Source organism: Dama dama, chromosome 5, assembly GCF_033118175.1.
Source record: "Dama dama isolate Ldn47 chromosome 5, ASM3311817v1, whole genome shotgun sequence".
Lineage (NCBI taxonomy): Eukaryota > Metazoa > Chordata > Mammalia > Artiodactyla > Cervidae > Dama > Dama dama.
This window is the reverse complement of record NC_083685.1, coordinates 111,426,971-111,441,573: the sequence shown is the minus strand read 5'-3', so window position 1 is coordinate 111,441,573 and position 14,603 is coordinate 111,426,971. Positions and strand designations below refer to the sequence as shown.

General features: G+C 55.6%; 1 pseudogene; it reads right to left on the bottom strand.

The window, feature by feature from the left end:
• Window positions 1-306: 306 nt before the first annotated feature.
• LOC133058189 (small nucleolar RNA SNORA26) lies at window positions 307-437 on the bottom strand (annotated as a pseudogene).
• Window positions 438-14,603: the final 14,166 nt, after the last annotated feature.

Sequence of the window (14,603 nt, the reverse complement as noted above, 5' to 3'; positions counted from 1 at the left end):
CCTCAGCGCTGCGTGTCCTTCAACCGTTTCCAGTTATCCTGTTCACGCCCCTCCTCTGCAGTTACACTGCTTTTTCCTGGAGACATCCCTGCTGGAGCTTGCCCTTGCTCGAAGACCACTGCATAAGGTCTAAGTACAAACTCAGCCTTGCCCATTAGGCTCCCAAATGATCTTGCCCTTAACGCCTTACACCTGATCTCGTCTTGGGACAAATGGGATTCCTTAGAAACGACGCTTTCCTGACTCCGTGCCTTTGCTCAGGCTAGTCTCTCTACCTGGAGTGCCTACTTCTTCTTTTTTCCCTTCAGCTGTGACTCCAGCCAGGATCCAAAGAGGAGTTCCAAAGAGGAGTTCGTAAAATCTCTGGATTTTACGGAGACTGTCTTTACCCTTCGGTGTTAGCCTCCTAAGGCACTGTGTCAACCTTCAAAGGGCACAAGAAAAGGGTGTGAAGGGTCTTCTTTCACCTTCACTTGCCTCCAGTTCTACCTGCCCCCCCCCTTTTTTTTTAAATTCAGAGAGTTTTCTTGTTTGTTTATAATTTATGTATTGATTTTTGGCTGTGCTGCGGGGGCTTTCTCTAGCTGCGGTGAGCGGGGTCCACACTCTGGTTGTGGTTTGTAGGTTGCTCATTGCAGTGGCTCCAAGGTGTGCAGATTTCAGCGACTGTGGCACATGGGCTCGGTAGCTGAGGCTCCCGGGCTCTAGAGCGCAGGCTCCATCCTTGTGGCAGGGGGGATCCGCCTCCACCGGGGATGGAAGCCATGGCCCCTGCAGGGGCAGGAGATTCTTTACCACTGAGCCGCCAGGGACGTCCCTGTTCTGTGCTAGGCTTAGTCGCTCAGTCGTGTTTGACTCTCTGACCCCATGGACCGTAGCCCACCAGGCTCCTCTGTCAATGGGATTCTCCAGGCAAGAATACTGGAGTGGGTTGCCATGCCCTCCTCCAGGGGATCTTCCTAACCCAGGGATCGAACCTGGGTCTCCCGCATTGCGGGCGGATTCTTTACCAGCTGAGCCACCAGGGAAGCCCTTACCTGCCCTTTAAGGCGCAGCTTCAACATCACTCTCCTGATGCTTCTCTATCTTTGGGAAACTTTTGCTGACCTATTTTGGTGAGTATTCGGTGCCGAGTTGAGTTTGGGGTCACGTCACTTGGAGGCCACGAGGCCGGACTGTAAGCTGTCAATGAACTGTAAAGGAACGGGCTGTACCTCGTTCCTTCCTGTGTCCGGAGGAGATGGAGCGCAGCGCTCAGTTCCCGCTCAACCCGAGTTGTTAACTCGGAACTCGCTCGGAGCGGCGGAACGGGCGCACTTCCTGCTGTGGCCACAAGATGGCAGCATAGACCAGGCTTCAGAACAGGTCAGGCTCCCGCCCCTCCCATGTTCCCCTGTCTTTCCTGCACTCAAGGCCCTAAAAAGTAACCCGGTTCCCTCCAAGCGTGTAGATGAGAGTCGTCTCTCTAGGACTGGGGGGCGTCGGGTCTGGGGTGGGGGCACCGGTGGGAGGCCTACAGTGAGGGTGTGCGTGGGTTTCCTGTACCGCCCCCTCCCAAGGTCTGTTTTCCAAGGGAGACCCTAGTAGGATGAAAGGAGCACCGCGTAGGGAGTGGCAGGTTTGGTCCTGGTTCTGCACTGCGGCCTCAGGCAAGTGTCTGTGTACTAGGAACGAACTGATCACAAAGTCCAGCTCGCGGCAAATGCCCACGAAGACCCCACTTTCTGCTCTCTCCCAGTCCCCTTGCCCCAGTTATTCGGAAGGCGAAATGTTGATTGCACTAATTATGTGAGGGTCAGCACATTCTCCGCTTTTCTGGGATTCTGTGTGGCCCAGAAGAGGGGCAAGGTGCCAGAAGAGGGGCGATGTTGGAACAGGGAGGGGACTTTATTTTTATTTAAAACTTTTGGCTGCACTCAAGGCATGTGGGACCTTAGTTCCCCCACCAGGGATCCCACCGCCGCCCCCTGCATTGGAAGGCAGAGTACTTAACTGCTGGACAGCCGTGGAAGACCCCATTTGCTATTGTTGTTTATTATTGGAGTCCTTTCTGCTCCAACATTTGACGATTGAGACCAACTGAGAAAGCAGGGGCATGACGGTGTAGATTTAGGGATGTCTGAAATGGGTTTGCCTGAGGGGAAGGGTTAGCAACAGTTAGAACTGGACATGGAACAACAGACTGGTTCCAAATTGGGAAAGGAGTACGTCAAAGCTGTATATCGTCACCCTGCTTATTTAACTTATATACAGAGTACATCATGAGAAACGCTGGGCTGGATGAAGCACAAGCTGGAATCAAGGTTGCTGGGAGAAGTATCAATAATCTCAGATATGCAGATGACACCACCCTTATGGCAGAAAGTGAAGAGGAACTAAAAAGCCTCTTGATGAAAGTGAAAGAGGAAAGTGAAAAAGGTGGCTTAAAGCTCAACATTCAGAAAACTAAGATCATGGCATTTGGTCCCATCACTTCATGGGAAATAGATGGGGAAACAGTGGAAACAGTGTCAGATTTTATTTTTTTGGGCTCCAAAATCACTGCAGATGGTGATTGCAGCCATGGAATTAAAAGAAGCTTACTCCTTGGAAGGAAAGTTATGACCAACCTAGATAACATATTAAAAAGCAGAGACATTACTTTGCCAACAAAAGTCCGTCTAGTCAAGGCTATGGTTTTTCCAGTGGTCACGTATGGATGTGAGAGTCGGACTGTGAAGAAAGCTGAGTGCTGAAAATTTGATGCTTTTGAACTGTGGTGTTGGAGAAGACTCTTGAGAGTCCCTTGGACTGCAAGGAGATCCAACCAGTCCATCCTAAAGGAGATCAGTCCTGGGTGTTCATTGCACCAACTGATGCTGAAGCTGAAACTCCAATACTTTGGCCACCTCATGCAAAGAGTTGACTCACTGGAAAAGACCTTGATGCTGGGAGGGATTGGGGGCAGGAGGAGAAGGGGACGACAGAGGATGAGATGGTTGGATGGCATCACCAACTCGATGGACATATGTTTGAGTAAACTCCAGGAGTTGGTGATGGACAGGGAGGCCTGGCGTGCTGCGATTCATGGGGTCATGAAGTCGGACACGATTGAGCGACTGAACTTAACTGAACTGAGGGGAAGGGCAAAGATGTCTGGAGAGGGTCAGAGACAGCCTGGGACTTCCCTGGGGCGAGGAGGTGTGTGGTTAAGGGGCGGGATTACCCCCAGCAGTTTTCAGGGAGAGCTGGGTGGGGTAGGTAGGGACTGCGTGTCCTTCCACCTCTTCCCGGGGCACGCAATGACGGGTCTCCCCAGCAGAGGGCGCCGCGAGCACGCGGAGCCCAGCCTTGAGCTTCCTCCAGCTTTGTAGTTCAGTTCAGTCGCTCAGTTGTGTCCGACTCTTCTCGACCCCATGGACTGCGACACGCCAGGCTTCCCTGTCCATCACCAACTCCTCGAGCTTACTTAAACTCATGTCCATCGAGTCGAGGATGCCATCCAACCATTTCATCTTTTGTCATCCCCTTCTCCTGCCTTCAGTCTTTCCCAGCATCAAGGTCTTTTCCAATCAGTCAGTTCTTCACATCAGGTGGCCAAAATATTGGAGTTTCAGCTTCAGCATCAGTCCTTCCAATGAATATTCAGGACCCATTTCCTAGTGGATTTGTCTTCTGGGCCTCTGCACCTGAAGCCTGGCATGCTGCAGTCCATGGGGTCACACGACTAAGGGACTGAGTGACAAGCACAGCCTTCACCCAGGATGTGATGGGAGTGAGGGTGCTGCTGGCTAAGCTGGGGAGCTGTGGGCATTGTCACCATTTGTAATCGTGCTGGCTTATGTCCCAAGTGGCAATTGCGAGTTTGCCTGTAATCAGTAATCATTCATTCACTCATTCGTTTATTCAGTTCACACTATTGCACACCCTCTGAGTGGCAGGCACTGTAGTGGGAGTGAAGGGCAAACAAGGAGTGTGCCCTGATGACCAACACCTACCACCCATGTCACAGGTCAGCCCAGGGTGCTGGGGGAGCACCCCGAAAGGGGAGCACTTCCTGCCTCCATCCCTGTCAAGTGCACCCAGTCTGAGGTGAGCAGGGTTATGCCTCTTTCACAGAGGAGAGAATTGAGGTTCAGAGAGGTGAGGTAAGGTGCCCAAAGCCACACAGCCTTTGAGGGGATGAGCTGGGATTTGCACCTGGAGCCTTTCCCACCTGCCCTGTGAGGCTGCCTCCCTCAGGGAAGAGCCAGTGAGGATGTGAGGGGGTGAGAGGCTGTTCTGGGGGCTCCGCCTATGCATGGCCTGAGCAGGACAGGAGCCTGTGGGCAGGGGAGCATACAGCTGGCTGATTCATCCCAGAATGAATAACTCTGCAGCCATCAGAACTGCCCAGTCGTGGAAGGGTGAGCCTGAGGAGCAGAAGTGATTTGCCTCTTTGCGGGCCTTGCAGGGGCTGCCAGTAGACCCTGGCACATTCACACAGCATTGGAGGCTCAGCCGGGCACAGTTCCCTTCACCCTCCAGCCTCATCTTGCCTCCTCTCCCAGCTGTCCTCTGTGTTCCTGCCTCTCCAGCCTTCCTTCAGCAACTTGTTGGGCACACACACCTCTGGGCCTTTGCACACACACACTCCCTCTTGTCTAACTCATCCACCTTCAGGCCATTTCAAGCCTTCCCCAATGCCTTGAGTGCTTCTCTGCTGCTTTAAGCTTCTCCATTCCCCCTAAATATGCCTCATCATGCCTTACTGATCTTTCCCAGGTAGCTCAGTGGTAAAGAATACGCCTGCCACTGCAGGAGACACACGAGATGCAGGTTTGATCCCTGGGTTAGGATGATCTCCTGAAGGGGGAAATGGCAACCCACTCCAGTATTCTTGCCTGGAGAATCCCATGGACAGAGGAGCCTGGTGGGCTACAGCCATAGGGTTGCAAAGAGTCAGACTTGACTGAAGTCCCCCGCTGGACTGTCAGATACACGTGACAGAACACTGTCTTGTTCTCAGTGCAGTGGGTGCCTCCTTTGGTGCTCAAGAAAGGTTTCTTGAAAGAATGAATGAGGAATGAATGAAGGTAAGAAAGAATGAAGGAGGCATGCAATGCCCAATGCATGATCGGGGGATTTGGGTCCGTTGATGATCTTTCAAGTATCTTCCAGCCATCCTCTGGCTGCAGCTCTTGTTCCTTGCTCACGGCAGCTCCCCCACCAACGCCGTTCCCCGCCCCCGCCCCGTCTCAAAGACACAATTAACACCTAACGTTTTTAAGCATCTGGACACCCTGATGGGCACTCCCATATGTATTCTCACTCATCAAATAATCAGGGACGACCTGAAACGTTGTCAGTGGACACAAGTTTGAAGACTTCAGTCGGCCTGGAAGAGTTTGCGGGTTGGCCTCGCTCGTTGCCACACCGGTCCGCACGGCCCCGCCCTCCCTCGGACCCCACCCCTTGTATGCACGTCCAAAGACGGCCAGCAGGTGGCGGTAGACGACAAGGGTCGGGGCTCAACTTGCTCGGTCCAATCCCCGACCGCCGGCAGGGGCGAAGACATTCTGCTCCGTGCTCGGATGCGGAGGGTCGGGTTTACTAAGCCGGGCTGGGGAGGCGGGGTCAGCTCTGCCTGGAGATGGGTAGGTCCCAACCTTAGCGAAGAAGGAAGGCTGTGTGGCAGCTTCATTCTTTCTCATTCGTATAGTGCAGTCTTAACCTCTACCTTATAGGCTTAAGAGGCAAACTTTTTTTAGGTTTTACTGGCCATCTGGTCTCTTCCATAATCACTCAATTCTGGTCTCCAAGTGTGAAATAACCCTTGAACAAATGGGCGTGGTCATGTTCCAATAAATACTTGTGGACGTTAAAATTCGAATTTCATCCAATTTTCATATGTTGTTCTTTTATTGAAAAAAAAAATAGACTAAAAAATGTAAAAACCATTCTTAATTCTTGGGCAGGGTGACCCCTGATCTAGGTAAAGTCCCAAACCAGTGCCTGGCATACAGTAGGTGCTCAGCAGCCCTTGGAGGACTTGGCAGGACACTCTCCTCCTAATTTTGGCCCTGGGTCTCCTAAACCCCTCACAGAAGCGGTCAGTTAAGGGGATCCCTCTCCTCCCCTCCTCCCTGTGGCCGTGGCTGCATTTTTCCCACCTCCAGGCCTCCACCTGGGCAGTTGCCTCCACCTAATGAAATCTCTGTCTTTATCACCTTACAAGGCCCAATCTCATTGCTCTCTGTAAAAATTCAACTTTAATTGAGGTACTGAAGTATTCACCCATCTTAAGTGCAGAGTTTATGAGTTTTGAGAAATGCATTTACCCAAGGGGCCACCACCCAGTCAAGATAGAGAATATTTCCTTCACCCCCAAAAGCTTTCCTGGACACTTTCCTAGTCAACCTTGGATATTTTTTTAAATGTCTCCCAGTTATCAATCACTTGCAATGTGCCAGGCTTCAGGGACAAGTCCTGTCTCACTGAAGCCTCGGGAACCTGGTGGGATGGGGGCAATTGTTCTGTTTACTAGACCTCGTTGCAGCGAGTGGGCTTTTGTTGGGGGCACAAGGGCTTCTCTAATTGCTGTATAAGGGCTTTTAGTTCCCTGACCAGGAATCGAACCCAGCCCCCTGCATTGGAAGCATGGAGTCTTAACCACTGGACCACCAGGCAAGTCCTGGCAATTGTCATATGTGGGCACCTTTCGGCTCAGGACCCCGAGCTCTGGGACGGGGAGACACGTGCTCATCGAGAGTTGGGTCAGGGCTGAGATTTGATCCTGGCCTGCTGGCTCCTAACTGCTCTCCTGCCTGCTTTTCTCCTAGCCCCCTTCATGTTCCTGGGGGCATCGTGGCACACACTTCTATATTACTGGCTATTTGCATTGTGTCTTGGGACCAAGAGCTTCAGCATCTCCTGGGAGCTGGCCAGAAATGCAGAGTCTCGGGCCACACCCAGAACTGCTGAGTTCCCCACTCCCCAGGTGATTTCAAGGCTGAGAATCACCATCCCAAGGCCAGTTCTTGGTTGTTTGTGTCCTGGAAGGCAGGGGCTGAGCCCATCTCAGGGCCACCATACTGCAGCCCCCCACCCCCCGTGACTCAGAGTTGAATTAGTAGGTGAAGGGAAGAGCAGGAGACCGGAACTTGGGGGTAAAGGTTTGGGGGTGGGGCTTGTGTATCCCAGGAGCTAGTGGGAAGACTGAGTCAATGGTAGGGGTTGGTCTGTCCACTTGGAGTTTGGAGGTCTGGCTCTCACTCCTTCTGGCCACTGTCCAAGTAGATACAGGGAGTTTAGTTCACTTGCATATTACTTGCATGTGATTAACTCGTCTCTGGTGCCTTTCCTCTTCTTGCAGATTACATGGTGGAGGGGTGAGGGGTAGGGGTGCGTGGGGTTGGAGCAGGCTGGAATCTGGAGTGGTGGACAGGACACAGGGCCAGGATGTTGGGGAGGCCTTGGGCTGCAGACCCAGGCCTAGCTCCTGGCTGAGGCACATCCTGGGAGCAGGTCTGGCATTAAGCACTGACCCTCTTTGGGTCAGAAGGGGTGCCTGTGAGCTTCTCCAAGCTCTGGACACTTGCTGTGGGAGCAAGGCTGGGGGCTGGCCTGTTCCTCACCTCCCTGCCTTCGCCCTGCCTCCCCACCAGGCTCTCCCACTTTGAATGCCCTTTCCCATGTTCTGTCACAGTCCCACACGTGTGTGTTCAGACAGCGGGATTCTCTCCAGCAGTGAGAGGGCCTTTCAGACATAATGTTGAGCAAGAAAACATAAAAGGAGCTGTATGATGAGTCCAATTATGTGAAGCACAAAAGCAGTTCTATGAGTCTCTGCTGTTAGTAATGGTTACCCAGGGTGGGGGGTTAGTACTTGGAAGAGAGCAGGGGATGGAGGGTGGGGGGGCTCCGGGAGATGCTCAAATTGTTTTGTTATCTGAGTGCTGGTTATACAGGTGCTGGTTTCACTTTGTGAAAATTCCTTGAGCTGCATGTACATGCATGTACAAGGATTGTATGTGCATTTTTCTTTCTTTCTTTTTTTCTCTTTCTTTCATTTCTTTCCTTTTTTTTTTTTAACTGATTTACTCAATATTTATTTTACATTTACCTTTAAGAAGTGTGGCAATAATTTAGAAAAGTTCACTTTTTGGACCAAGCATCTACACTATGTCTGTCCCTCAGATCATTTATATTAAAAATATGCCTGGGGTCTTCCCTGGAGGTCCAGTGGTTAAGACTTCATCTACCAATGCATGGGGTGTGGGTTCGATCCCTGGTCGGGGAACTAAGATCCCACATGCTCCATGGCTAAAAAAACAAAATGTCAAACAGAAGCGATATTGTAATAAATTCCTCAAGGACTTAAAAAATGGTCCACACTTAAAAAAAAAAAAAAAGCTTTTAAAGAAAGTCTGTATTTTGGGATGTCTGGCATTCTAAATCCTCAAACTTTGCTTTTCACATGTCTTTAAGAAAGGAAAGTTTTCATTGAATTCTATTTGCATTTTATATATTAACAAGGTAATTTTAATGTGTAATAATAGCACATGGAGGGATCATTTTATGAACTGCTCTGTATGTGCATTTTTTTCTGTACACTACGTTGAAAAAAGACCAGATTGAATGTCTAGATGAATCCTGTGCATATTGGCCCCTGGGAATGCTCCTCTTCCCATTGGCAGCTGATAAGGCCCTGGCCACTCCGTGGGGTTTTAGTTTCCACGCTTCCTGTGGGCTGGGGCTCCCTGACATCAGACCCACGGCCATTCATCTGTGTCTCCCAGCCTGGGGCCTGCACAGAGCAGGCGCTGAACATCTTAGCACGAACGTGACTCCTCAACGTCCTTGGGGTGACCTCCGAGGCCCTGGGGCACCAGACAATGTGTGTGTGGGGGGGTGTTTCTTCTTACTGCTGTCCCCCAAGAAGGCCAGCATTAACACACCTGGCTGTGGCCCAGGGTTAGTGGGCCAAGGGTGGGGAGGGCAGAAAGTGCCAGAAGGAAGAGGGGGTCCCTGGCGTGGGGGGCCGCTGACATTCTGGTTCCTCAGCACCCTAGCTTCTCGCTGCTGCTCCCACTGGCCGGGGTCAGCTCCTCCTCTCGTCTGGTATGTTCACCCCTCACCCTCAGGATGTCCGGGCCCCTGCAGAACCCCCATTTCAGGCACAGGCAATCTCTGATTTCTCTGGACTTGGCCCTGCGCTCGGGCCGCTCTGAACCTGCCCAGCTCTGCCTCTGACTCACCCCTGCTCTCCCCACCCTGCAAGTCAGGGCCTCCCAGTGGGGCCCAGGTTACAGGATCCTGCAGGCTGGCACAGAGCCCCCTCCTACTGCCTGGAATTTGTCACTGAGGAAACCTGGGCAGTGGTCTGGCCTCTCTGGCCTCAGTTTCCCTTGTCTATAGGTGGGAGAACAATGCTGCAGCTCTGGGGTCTGAAGAGTGTGGGACACCTCGGGACCCAGCAGGGCAGGGTGCCAAGGCCGGCTGGGGGGTGGTCAGTGAGGGGCGCAGCTCCTCCCCTCGGGGGGTGGGGTCTGGGTGGTGGGGGCAGGTGAGGGGTGGGGAGGTCTGTGTGGCTGTTCCTGGGGTTCCCTGGGAGGTGGCTGGGGGTGTCAGGGTGAGCATGGGAGAATCAGGGGCCTGGGTCTGGCCCAATTGGACCCTTGTCTGCAGGCCCGTTCCCTCTCTGGGCCTCAGTGGACGCCTTGGTCAGGGAGGCCGTTGGGTTCCATTGTCCTTCAGGCCCCTGGAACTCTCTCACATCCATGCTGTGTTTGATTTGCCCAGAATGTTATTTTGGAATAGCTTCTACATTTAAAAGATCAGGAGGCCTTTCAGTCAAATCCTGAGTTCCAGCTTCCTAAGTGGGCAGAGGTCTGGCTTCGTTGGGATTCTTTGTGCCCACAGCAAAGCAGAGCAGCTGCTGCCGGGGGCCTCCACTCCCTGGGGCCCCAGCCCCCTGCACCGTCCACACCCCGGACCCTAGCCCTGGGGTGTCTGAGTGTAGTCACTGGCTCCCCCTCCAGCCTGGGGGCCATCCCTGCCCAGGACCCTCTGTCTCCAGCTAGGTCAGTCCTGTGTGTCTGTCCCCCTGCTCCCAGCAGCCCAGTGCCCAGAAGCTGGCACACGTGCACGAACAAGCCTCTTTTCTCTGTTTTGCAAACTTCAGGCTTTGGAGGGCAGGTCTGGATTAGATGGGCATTAGCTCATGTGTTTATCCAAAGCAAAGGCTTAGGTTTTGGGATTTCCGGGGCAGGGGGTAGTCCAGAGCCTGGGTCAGGGCCCCCAGGAGGTGTCTGCTTGTGGGGACATGGGTCCTTCCCTCCTGGGGTTAGGTCCTCCCCCTCCCCCTGCGATGCCCCCCCACCCTCAGTATCTCAGCCTGGTCACAAGGCCCTGGAGACCAGTTCCTCACCTGCCTGCTGGTCTCTTGGCCTCACTTTCACACCCTCACTTCCAAATGCCACACTCATTGTGTTCTTTTTGGCACGGCCATCTATCCACATCCTTACGCCCCTTCCCCTCCCTCCCCCTCCTCAGCTTCTCCTCCCACTTCCCCTGAAACCTGCCCTGCCCTGGCCCCATGGGCCGTCCACGATGCCCACGGCCTCCTGTGCCAGGCTGTGGGGCCTCGGTCCAGCCTCCCAGCTGCCAGCACACAGTCATGAGCATCTGAGCATGTGTTTTGGATTTCCAAAACCATGTGTTGTTTGCTGCCCTGGAAATCCTGATGAGCACATGGTCAGTGCTCAACCCACGTTCTAATGTTCGAAGCTGCCCTTTGTCCGAGGGCCAGGGGGCTGGGGAGGAGTCACCAAAGGTCAGGCTAGGATTCTTTGGGCTGTTGCTTGACCATTGCTGCGAGAGGGAGAAAGGGTAGACCCGGCCCTTGGGCTAGAGGCCAGGAAGGTCCCCTCCCCTCTGACACCGCTCCTGAGCACAGCCCTGGGCTTCTGTCCTCAGCCACCCGCTGGCACTCGGGGGTGCCAGCCCTGGGCCAGGCAGCGCCCTAAGCAGTTGTAGAGGGAGCCCTCAGAATCAGGGCCTCCCAGCCAGCTGTGAGCCCCTCTGCCCACAGCCCTGCTCCTGCACCCCTGGCTCAAGCCGGCTCAGCTCCTGGTGGACAAACAGCACGAGGGAGGCTTCTCAGGGAGCACCCAGTGCAGCTTCTGACGGATGGGGAAACTGAGGTCCAAGAGACGTGGTGACTTGACCCAGAGTCCTGGGGCCCTCTCCCAGGTGGCCCGAGTGCTGGTTGATACCGAGTCAGTCCTGGGGGTCAGGACACGCCAGTGTCTGAGGTGCTGGGGCCCCGGCCCCCACCTGAGCAGCAGGGGAGCCTGCCCTGCCCCCAGCTGGCTCCACCTGGCTGGCGTATCCCAGAGCCAGCAGAAAGCTAGGGCGGAGGCAAGTCTGAATTGGCCCAGGTGCTGCAAGTCCCAGGGGGCCCTCCCTGCCCGCAGGCCCTGAGAGCAGGGCCTGAGCTCCACACCCCAAATCCTCTGCCTTCCCTCCCCACCCACGCGTTCAGCCTGGGGCCCAAACATGGCTCAGAGCCAGCCCCAGCCTCCCTCCTTGGTAACCGAGGCACAACACCCGACAATAGAGACTCTTTGTCCTGCCAAGGCCGCACCCCAACCTGGGCCTGCATGCCTGGCTGGGGAGAAGCTTGTGTGTGGGGGGGAAGGTGGGAAGACAGGCAGGGGGAGGCGGCAGCAGGGCCCGTGAGCCTAGAGACCCTTCCCTCCCTTCTGAAGCTCAGGGGAGCCAGGGCTGTTGCCCCGCAGCCTTGGATGGTGTGCCCAATCCCAGCCCCTTAGACTTGGTAGCAAGCGGAAGGTGGAGATGGGTCAGGTGGATCACAGGGAAAAGTGTTACTGATCAGTGGCTAAGTTGTGTCTAACTCTTTGTGACCCCATGGACTGCAGCACTCCAGGCTTCCCATGTCCTTCACCACCTTCCAGAGCTTGCTTAAACTCATGTCCATTGAGTCGGTGATGCCATCCAACATCTCATCCTCTGTTGTCCCCTTCTCCTCCCGCCTTCAATCTTCCCCAGCATCAGGGTCTTTCCAATGAATCAGTTCTTCCCATCAGGTGGCCAAAGTATTGGAGTTTCAGCTTCAGCATCAGTCTTTCCAATGAATATTCAGGACTGAGTTCCTTTAGGACTGACTGGTTTGATCTCCTTGCTGTCCAAGGGACTCTCAAGAGTGTGGGTCTGAACAAGAAAGCCCTCCTGGGCCAGCTGGGCTGTGGGAAGGGTTCAGGGGGGTGGTATGAGAAGGCCCTTCTGTGCTGGTAGGGAGGAGGGCAGCAGGGGGTCTTTCTTGGCAGGGGATGGATGGTAAGTTCACCAGCCCCCAAGGTTGGGGCAGGGAGCACTAGGAGGCTGTTCTAGCATCGTGTTTGGGGGCGACTGGGTGAGCAGAGGGGATCAGGACCTAGGAAGCTGGGTGGTACTGAAGAGGGAAGGACAGCTTTTCTGGCCTTCACTGGCTTTTAGTTTCCATGGCCCAGGGCTTGGGGCTGTGGGGTGATAGAGGCAGACAGGGTCTCGATCCCCAGGGAGCCCCCAGTCAGGGGAGAAACAAGGCCCCAGCCCTTGTGGGTGCCTGGTCTGAGACGGGGGTCCCAGCTTCTGTCCTGGGGAGTTTGGGAACATTCATATTGGGTGACAGACAGAGAATGGATGGAGTCTCTCAGCTTGAAGCATGGACCTCATGAGGCCTCCTTAGTGAATGCCTCTGACGCTAAGGGAGTGATGGAATCTGGGGTCTTCCTGCTTCTCTTCCCTGGGTTGGGGCACCTTCCCAGAGCTGGTGAGCCCTTCCCCTGGTTACCAGGCCTGGTCAAAACTATGCTTGATTGAAACTGCTTGTCCAGTGCCTGCAGGTTGAGCAGAAGCTTCTCCCCCTACCTCTGCCTGGCCGTGTCGGGGAGGAACCAGTCCTGGCCCCATTCTATGGATGAGGAGACTGAGGCTCAGGGACACGAAGGGGCCATGCTAGAGGGCTTGGGTCCTACAGGCTAGACCATTGTTTTTAGAGCGCCCAGCTCTCCGGCATTTGGGGGGAATCCGGTGTGGACAGACCGCGGGCAGAGCCGGGAGGGAGAAGCCCCGCGGTGTCCCTGCTGTCCCCCTAGTCCCGAGGCCTGGTGGGTGCTGTCCTGGCTCTCCGCCCCTCTCTCAGGCCCTGTCCCTTGCTTCGGGCCCCGGTGGGCCGGGGGAGGGGAGGGTGGGGCCGGAGAGCTTGGTTCCTGCTGAGACTGTATCTTCCCGGCCCACGGCCCACCCAGGCTGAGTCAGGGCCGGGCGGGAGCCAGGGGGGTGGCAGGTTTCCCAGGGCCAGCCCAGGCGGTGTCCACATTCCTCACAAGCAGGGTGCGTCGGGGTTTGGCCAAGCCAGGTGTTCTGGGCTCCGCCCCGGCCCCCGCCTGCCAGCTCAGCGCCCCGGCCTTGGCCTTGTATGGACCCTGCCTGGCAGCCGCCTAGAACGGGGCGTGGGAACTGCTTACCTTGCACATCCCTGCTGGGTGGGGTGCAGGCTGGCTGGGAGGAAGCCTACTGGAGCCCCAGCTGCCATCATGGCCTGGGCAGCTGGGGTGCCCACCACTCAGCCCCTCGTCATGCCCCCCTTGGCCTCTGCGCTTGGAGAGCTGGGGGCTGAGGCTTACATTGGTGTGTGGTTTGGCCTTGGCCTCACTCGTGGCTCAGCAAACACTGGAAGGAAGAGCGAAGGGTGTTCTGACAGCTGGGGAGGTGGTGAGGGCCCCCCCGAGGCCAGGAAGCAGTGGGTGGGGGGGCACTTCCTGTTTGTAGCCCCCCAGTCTCTAGAGGAGGCCTTTGTCCTCACCAGCTTGGAGACCTGGGTGCCAGGTGGGGCCTGGGGCAGAGGCTCAGAGTGGGGCCGTGTGCCCATGGGGGGCTGCAGCTCTGGGGCCTGCCAACAGCTTGCCACCTTCCCTGTTTCCTCCATGGCCCGGCCGGGCTCTCTGCATGGCAGGGGGCTGAGAGGGATTCATGGAGTGTTCGGTCAGGGTCAGTCCCCACCATTCCCTTGTGAGACGCTCCCACAATCCATCTCCTCTCTCTGGCTTCTCCTGTCACAGGAAGACAGAGCCCCCCACTCTATCGAGGCCCCTGGGCTCTTGGTGGGCGAACTGTGACCTTGAGACTGAGACCCGAGTTGGGCTGTCCTGGGACCCTACCCCTTCCGCGTGGGGGAACCTCCATCCTAGCTCTGCAGCTTCCCCATCAGCCTCTGCAGGTCAGGCCCGGCTCCTGGCTGGGGCTGGGGGAGATAACCTTAAGTCTGGGGTCTGGAGACCCTGATCGTAGTTGCCCTGTCTCCTCTGAGGGCGGCTGGTAGAGCTAGAGTTTCATTCACTCCAGCGAATGGCGGCCGGGCGCCCCTTGCCTGCCTGTCACCCAGTTCTGCGGCCTCAGCAGTTCTGAGCCCAGCCCGTGGGGCCTGGGCTGGTGCCCTCCGTCATGTCCCTGCAGCAAGCAGGGCTGGGCTGTGTCCTGGGCAGGCCCGGCATAGCTTGGGCTGCAGAAACCACTTCCCAGGCCTTGGTGGGAACCGACGGCCCTGGCCCCGGGCCCAGGGTGGGCGTGGGAATTCT